This window comes from Phalangium opilio, unplaced genomic scaffold (genome assembly GCF_054372755.1).
Source record: "Phalangium opilio isolate 3A_F unplaced genomic scaffold, DU_Popi_V2 ptg000013l_1, whole genome shotgun sequence".
NCBI lineage: Eukaryota > Metazoa > Arthropoda > Arachnida > Opiliones > Phalangiidae > Phalangium > Phalangium opilio.
In genome coordinates, this window is record NW_028324148.1 from 5,160,434 (window position 1) to 5,168,947 (window position 8,514).

Consider the following 8,514-nt stretch of genomic DNA (forward strand, 5'->3'; position numbering starts at 1 on the left):
CTCACATTTTCCTCAAAGATATTCATAATACCATAAGTTTATTGAATTGAATTGAATTGAACTATTGTTTATTGTGAACTACAACATTACAGGAAAGTAACTACAAGGTAGTGCACGTGTTAAATTAGTTTAGGGCTGGATTCTGCACGAGTAGTTTAAATAATAGTAATGAATACAATGATATTTTCTACATAAGATAGATTTAAATATGAAAATATAACAGTTTTACATCTTGGGATTAGTATTATCGTACGCGATCGAAGAAAAGCTATCCGCGAATTGTTTCGCGATGTCGTGGTTGTTCGTGATTGTTTTACCCTCTTTTTCTAGGAGTGTAACTTCAGTAGCCAAGTCCTTCATAGAATTCACGTACGACCAAAGTAACTTGGGATCTTTCTTAATTGAGTCATGGATTAGCTTGGAGTAAGTCGCCTTGTCTCGTTTCAAAAGATGCCTGACTAGAGCTCGGCATTTTTGATCAATTATCCACAAATTGGTGGATAACCAATTATTTATAAACAAATTTGTGGATTATAATACGATTTAACATGTAAGTTCTGTGGATAATTTTCGGCTATGGATAAAGATAAAATAAAGTGGATAATTGATCGAAAATGCCGAGCTCTATGCCTGACTTTCAATCGATATTTTTTATAGTTAAGAAAGTTCTGTGGTCTTGCCTGTCTTTTACCTTTCCCGTGAAAGTACCTTTTCCGTCTTAATGCAATACGTAGGTCGTTTGAGTACCAAGCAGGGTAGTTCTTCCTGTTATTAATAAGACCAGTTTTCCCCGATTTACTAATGGGTATTGTCTTTTCCATAGCGCTAATAATGTTTGAAGTGACTACTGAAATTAGTTCCGGAATATCATCTGTTTCCTTCAACTTACTGTTCATTAACATAGTGTAAAGGTTAGAGTAATCTCCTCTTTTGTAGATAAAGGTGGCCCTACTTCAAGGGGACACCGGCTTGAGTTTAAAGTTTTGATAAACTAATTGTAATGGTGGATGATACATGTCAATGGGTACAAGTGGATCCGCGTTAACTGGTTTCTGGATGTTTGGTGAATTACTAAACAAGATATGTGCCAAGGCATATTAACGCTTTTTGCAGTGTGATATTGTCTTTAACGAAACCCGAAATTAGGGATATTCACACCGGCAACGTCAGTTCGAAGCAAAGGCGTGGAAAAGTATAGGAAAAGTATCGATAGCTTAACAACAATCCGTAGTGGCGCAGACGTAAAATATCCGCATCCCACACCGGCGACGTCAGTTCGGTTCCCGCTACCTCCGAGAGACTGCATTTTCTCGTCGAAAATATGATCGAATTTAGTATAGATGTCGCTAGTGTGGTGGAGAATCAAATTCCGGCGAACTCTGCCGCGTAATTTAAATTTACGAAAATATACTCGAACGCGAAACAGCCAGCCGCCTAGCCAGCTAGCCAGCCAGCCTGCTTCCAGGGGTCTCCGTATAAAGCTTTTGCTATGGGCAAAAAGCTTAAAAAGAGATCTAATATTTCTCCTCGATGGTTAAGAGTTTGGTTAAGGTGAGATAAATTGCTCGCAGATTTCAGATCTAATAAGTGTCTTGCTTTAGATTTAACGGACGGTCTACAAACCGATATCATGCCTAAGTTCCAGTCGGATTTTGGTAAATTAAAGTCGCCCATAAATAGGACATCGCCCTGAAGGTGTGTTTCCAAGTCGCTATAAAGTGAAGCGGGACTAGTTGGGGATATATATGTGGTTCCACATAAGAGTTTCTGGTTATTCGCACTAAGTATATAAGATATCTTCCATAAGTATGACACTTCCTATACTTCGTAATGCTAGAGACTTACTGAGAGCTAGTTTGAGAACGACGCGAGATTTGACTACACGCGGTTTTGCAGTTCACCTACCTATTTAGTCTCTCTCTCTAACTCGTCGCTTTACGAGAATCTATGAACTAATGATAATACGCGCATTTTTACCGATTCTACGAATTGACATTAAATATAATTTCTAATAACGCGAATAGAGCTCGGCATTTTCGATCAATTATCCACTTTATTTTATCTTTATCCATAACCGAAAATTATCCACAGAACTTACATGTTAAATCGTATTATAATCCACAAATTTGTTTATAAATAATCGGTTATCCACCAATTTGTGGATAATTGATCGAAAATGCCGAGCTCTAAACGCGAAGAAGGCTTTATTGCATCTATCCCGTTCTTCGGTCCCCTTAACTCAAAAAGTAATTCTGACGCGATGCTATAAGAACAATGCGGAATTCAAGGTATTTCAAATTGGCTGGCTAATCGTGAAAACGATCAATCGGCGAAAGGATTTTGCAAAGATAAAATGACGTTTTATTTTTGGTTGTGCTTTATTTTTATTGGCCAATATTAATTTTTATAATATTTAATTTTGTTTATGAAAGCCTAAGATGACATCTTTCGGCAAAAGCGTGTTTCATATCTTCAATAGGAATCTGAAATTGTACAATTTCGATACTTGATCAAAACATTTCAAAACGTCTTTAAACTTCATATGTTTTTCTAAATTGCTTAATTTCGTTATCACGCAAAGATATCGATGACAATGCAAGAAACAGATCTATAACACATTAGTAAAACTAACTAGGGTTCGAAAATTACGGTAATTTTGGAAAATGGTAAATTACGCGGTAATTTACCGCGTAAATTACCGTTCATGGTAATTTACGAAAATTCAAAAATAAATTATATTGATCCTTTCTAAGCTAAATATTGAAAAATACCACTTGAACATAGCTATACCTTTCAAAGCATAGTGTCGTACATTATTTAAATACCGAGTTTTGATGTTTGCAGTTCACATAATACTTTTGAACAGCTACATCCACTTTCTTCTTCTTACCCATTTTGTGAATTATTGCTATTTCACAGGTTAGGTTAGGTTAGGTCAGGTCAGGTTAGGTTAGGTTAGGTCAGGTTCGGTTAGGTTAGGTTAGTTCAGGTTTGGTTTGGTTTGGTTCCAATAATTCGTTGACACCTTTTCCAAAATATGCTCCTTTTAATTAGCTACCATCTTTTCCAAAATATTCTCCCTTTAAATAGCTACCACCTTTTCCAAAACATTCTCCAATTAATTAGCTGCCACCTTTTCTAAAAGATTTTCCTATTAATTAGCTGCCAACTTTTCCAAAATATTCTCCTATTAATTAGCTGCAACCTTTTCCAAAACATTCTCCTACTAATTAGCTGCCACCATTTCCAAAATATTCTCCTTTTAATTAGCTACCACCTTTTCCAAAACATTCTCCTATTAATTAACTGCCACCTTTTCCAAAATATTCTCCTTTTTTTAGCTACCACCTTTTCCAAAATATTCTCCTATTAATTAGCTGCTACCTTTTCCAAAAGATTTTCCTATTAATTAGCTGCCACCTTTTCCAAAATATTCTCCTATTAATTAGCTGCCACATTTTCGAAAATATTCTCCAATTAATTATCTGACATCTTTTCCAAATTATTTCTATTATTGCTAATAAATTGTTCGTGGTAAGAGGCGGGCTTTTAATACTCATATAATTAATCTTTTTACCTCCAAACAAGGTTGGGTTGGGTTAGGTTAGGTTAGGTTAGGTTACATTTGGTTAGGTTAGGCTAGGTTTGGTTAGACTAGGGTAGGTCAGGTTAGGTTAGGTTACATTTGGTTAGGTTAGTTTAGGTGAGGTTCGCCGTAATTAAAACATAGTTAAAATAAGTGCACACATTTATTTTAACAATAATAAGTTGTGAAATTAAAAATATATTTAATGCAAAACCACACAGTATGTCTTCTTCCAGTTCAATAGAATTTCGGTCCAATGGGACTATAATAAAATCGCACCTTTTGGCTACGTTCGGTCGAATGGGACACCACAAAAAAGCCGTTCTGTCGAATGGGAATTCGGTTCAATGGGACCAAAGCTTTTGAAAACGTACAAAATCCCCGCTCTCTCATGACAAAATCCCCCGGTCATTTCTCCCCAATCCGAGGAAAGAGTACAAAATCCCCCCACGCTCTAGACAAAAATCTTCCGGTCATAGTCCCCCGACAGTGTTTAATAAAAAGGTTGTAACAAGACGGCCCAAGGGCTCGTAATAGTAGCCATATCGTACGAGTGAATAGCCCCTCTATACCCTACCCTAATGAGTGGATAACCCCTCTATACCTTACCCTAATGAGTGAATAGCGCTATCTTTTTCAATGCTTAAATGATGTACCGTGCATAAAATCAGAGTTAATAGCCCCTCGATTCCCTACTCTAAACAGTGATAAAATTATAACCGTATAAATTTACTTATGCTGTAATTCTAATATTCCGGCGAATCGAAGAACAGATAGTTTTAGTGATAAACCCCTCGATGAGTTTACAACATAGACTTATGCCGATTCACACTTATAGTTTAGTTATAGTGATTACGCATTTTAGTGATTGTCCCCTCGAATTACCTTTAGCAATGCTAAAATGATCAAACGCATAACGCTCATTTAACACTATGTTAGCTCTATCTAAACCCACATTTGAATTAACCGCCAAAACGTTCCAGTCAAACATAACATAGATGACGATAGCTACCGAACCAGAACGAAACACATGAGGAGCGCGGTAGGAATCAGGGAAAATCGTTATCAATTTAATTAGCACACAAATAAAAAGAATATAAATATAAAAACCCCAAACATACAAATTCATAAGTATCCGACCCCACAGATAAAAATTCAGATTAAGAGGTACCCCACCCCACATCACCCCTACATTTTAGAGATAAAATTAAATAATAAAAAACTCGGGATTTTTATTGAGTCTTTATAGTTCAGTGGTAGAATCTCTGTCTGCTGCGCCAGCGACCCGGGTTCGATTCCCGGGTCTGACCTGAAAATTTTTTAATTTAAATTAAATCTCTAACCGACCCCAGTTACCCCTATGGGTGGGTTGTGGTAATATAAAGTTCCTTTTAAGCTAAAATATAACGATAACGATAGCGAAAACTCCGGCCACTACTGTTACTACTACGGCTCGGGTCAAACTAAGAGCCTATCGTATACTACGATATGGCTAAAAAATACAATATCAAAATTATCTAAAGCACTAGCAGTGTCACCGATCTGGTGGCATAGTGGATAAGGCGTTGAACAGCGCAGTGAAGGATGGTGGGTTCGTTACCCCGAAGGTAAATAAATATCATTAAAATGAAATTTGACTTATTTCTAATTAATTTGTGACTTTCATTCAGTTCTAGGGAAAAAATACGTTTACGTAAAAGTTTTTAGCGTAAATATGGTGAAAATTTGCAAATACGAAACAATTTTTGCTTTGGATTGGTTATTTGGTGGTGTCAATGACATGCAATATTTACGTTCAGTTTGTCAATATTTTAATTTTATTCGGGTCGGGTTGGGTTGGGTTGGGTTGGGTTAGGTTAGGTTCGGTTAGTTTAGGTTCGGTTGGATTAGGTTAGGTTGGGTTAATTTAGGTTGGGTTGAGTTAGGTTAGTTCGGTTCGTTTAGGTTCGGGTGGATTAGGTTAGGTTAGGTTAGGTTTTGTTCGGTTAGGTTGGATTAGGTTAGGCTAGAGTTAGGTTAGTAATACTTCATAAATAACTTTAAAATTTTACGCCTTTTCCAAAATATTGTATTTTATTTTCATTCATTTCCCAAAATAATATGGCTTTTCCAAAATATTGTTGTTTATCTTCATTGACTTCACAAAATAACATGCCTTTCCAAAAAATTACATTTTATATTTACTTCGGATATAACATTACTCCTTTTTGCATAATATTGTTCTTTATTTTATATACATAATTTAATAGAGATTTCCCTTCCTATCATCTAGTTTGGGGGAATTTGACCTGGGGCCGGGGGGAATTTGCCCTCAACATCCATTCAGGGGGGGGGGAAATTGTCCGGGGAATTTTGTCGCCTTCGAAAGAGGATTATGTCCACTTTTAGTCTGATGGAAGGATTTAGCTCTGAAGTAGCTCTCGACAGTCTTTTAGCTATGATTTCAAAAAGCTCTCGAAGCAGCCTAATGGCGTGCTGAATTATAGTTTGAGAATTATTCGACCAATGCTTTGATTATGTTATAATAACGATGCTATGTTCATCGCATGTGCATTCAATTTGGTAGTTTTCGAATCTTTACTTCTTTATATTAGGTTTCGTTGTAAAGGTATTTAGCTGTTATTAATTTCGCTAAAAATGTATCTAGCGTTTAAATTTTCTTAGTTTGAGTCAGTTCAGTTCTTCCTACAAACAGGAGGTAATTTCCCTGCATAGCCTAGTTCACAACATAGATATGACGTTTTTTAGCTCCGAGTGCGCATGCGCGAAGAACTTAAACAACAAGATGCACAAGGCAGTCAAACTTTTTGGAAGGGGCTATTGCAATTCGCAAACTTTGCTATCGCTGTAAAGATATTTCGCTGTTGTTGGATTTCGCTGTTGTTGTTTTCGCTATTTTGACCGTCGATATTGTGCCTTCAACATTTTGGATTTCGCTATTTTGACCTACAACAAGTGGAGGTATATGGGGGAATCAACTTTCTAAAGAGGGAAGTAGCTAAAGTCTTATTTTGTCTAGATGGCGCTAGATTTTTCCGGATTTGACTTAGTATATTTCAAAGCCCCCCTACAATTTGAGGCTGAGAAGGGGGAAGTAAGCTTAACAATGGTTGTTTAGTCGCTTAGTATGGGGCTCTATGGGGTGCCATCGGTCCTTCTGTATTGCTTTGTCCATGATTAAAGGCAGTAGGTGACACACATAAAGGATATAGGCGACACTTTTAAAGGTGATATAGGCAACACTTTTAAAGGCGATATAGGCAACACTTCTAAATGTGATAGACGACACTCCTAAAAGCGTTCTGCGACACTCTTAAAACCGAGACTAGGTTAGGTACCGGCCTCACAGTAGGGCGACTATAGACGCCTGCTTGAGAGGCCAACATGTGGGGCACTTGCTTTTCTGACATGTTTTATCTTTATTTTGAGAAAAACTGAAAAAATGGAATTATTATTATTATTTTATTTTGGAAATATTGCAGTGTAAAGTAGGTTAAACGCATTTCTGGTGCTCGAAAAAATCTTGTGAAAAGAGATTATTAAATTGAACAAGAAAGTCTTCAACCTCCAAAACCAATTTAATACCCCATGCATTTGAACAAATTGAAAATTTGGTCTTTTCCAGAAGTTTTCAAGACGATCAAATGGCCGACTTTTTATGCAGTTTCACACTACATGCGAGAACTACCCTCTCTTAAAGGGATATAGTTCTGAATTTAAGAACTTTCCTCCCTCTAGGGGATTGAGTTCTCTCAAGGTGGAACTTTGTTATTAATATAGCACAAATCGATATTAATACTGCGGAATGGCAAATAATCAAAAATTAATTATTCAGAAAAACCATTTGATTACTCGATATTTGAATTACACCTCATGAGTGGTCATAATGTTGCCATTCATATTATTTTCAACGTCATGGGTTTGGCTTTTCAGTCTAGGAAAAATACTACTATTTCTACCAAAAAAAAAAAAAAAACTCCCACTCTTAAAGGAGTTATTCGACACTTCTGAAGGTGTTAAGCGACACTCTTAAAAGTGTTATGCGACACTCTTAAAAGTGTTATGCGACACTCTTAAAGGTGTTAAGTGACACGCTTAAAAGTGTTATGCGACACTGTTAAATGTGTTATGCGACACAGTTAAATGTGTTATGCGACACTCTTGAAAGTGTTAAGCCACACTCTTAAAAGTGTTATTTAAACTCGGAAAGGTGCTATGCCGCACCCTTTAATGAACTGCACAACATTGAACACTCTCATGAGAGTAAAAATTAACGTTTAATGCTGTATAAGAGTTAAAATGGTGTTAAAGTGCACCTCCGTTGCACAATTTTTATTCTTATCTTTGACACCCATTGCTAAAATAAGTGTTATTAAATCCTTTCAGGGGTGTAAATGAAAACCTAAAATGGTGTCAAATTTTGGACCTATATAAACTACTTTTAAAGGTGTTAAAGCATACTCCATTTTCTTTGAGTGCTCACACGGCCAAAATTTTCTCATTGTTTATCTCGGGTAAGCGAGAAAAAAAAGTTGAAAATGTTTTTTCTCTCTTTGCTCGGCATAGCCAATAGGGTGCTTCCGAAAATGACGCCACCATTTGTTGTGGTGTCTGCTTCTCTGTGGAAATGTGTTTTCTTGACCTCTTCGCCTTATCTCTGTCATCGACTATGCGTGAGAAAGCTTCGCTCAAGCGCCGCGGTGTACCGTAGATTTACCCCCTTTTACACCACGCATGGATCACGGCTGCCTATACTGATTCTCTCTCCGTTTGAGCAGACTACTCAACCAAGAGCGACGTTAAATTGGCCTCGTGAACAGTGCACTTTCTAGAGAAGCCAGAAAATCTGATGAGCTCAGCACAGCGAGCGTATCGAGAAAAAAAAAGAGTGTCGTCTGAACGGGCCTTTACTTTCAGGCGTGACTTCC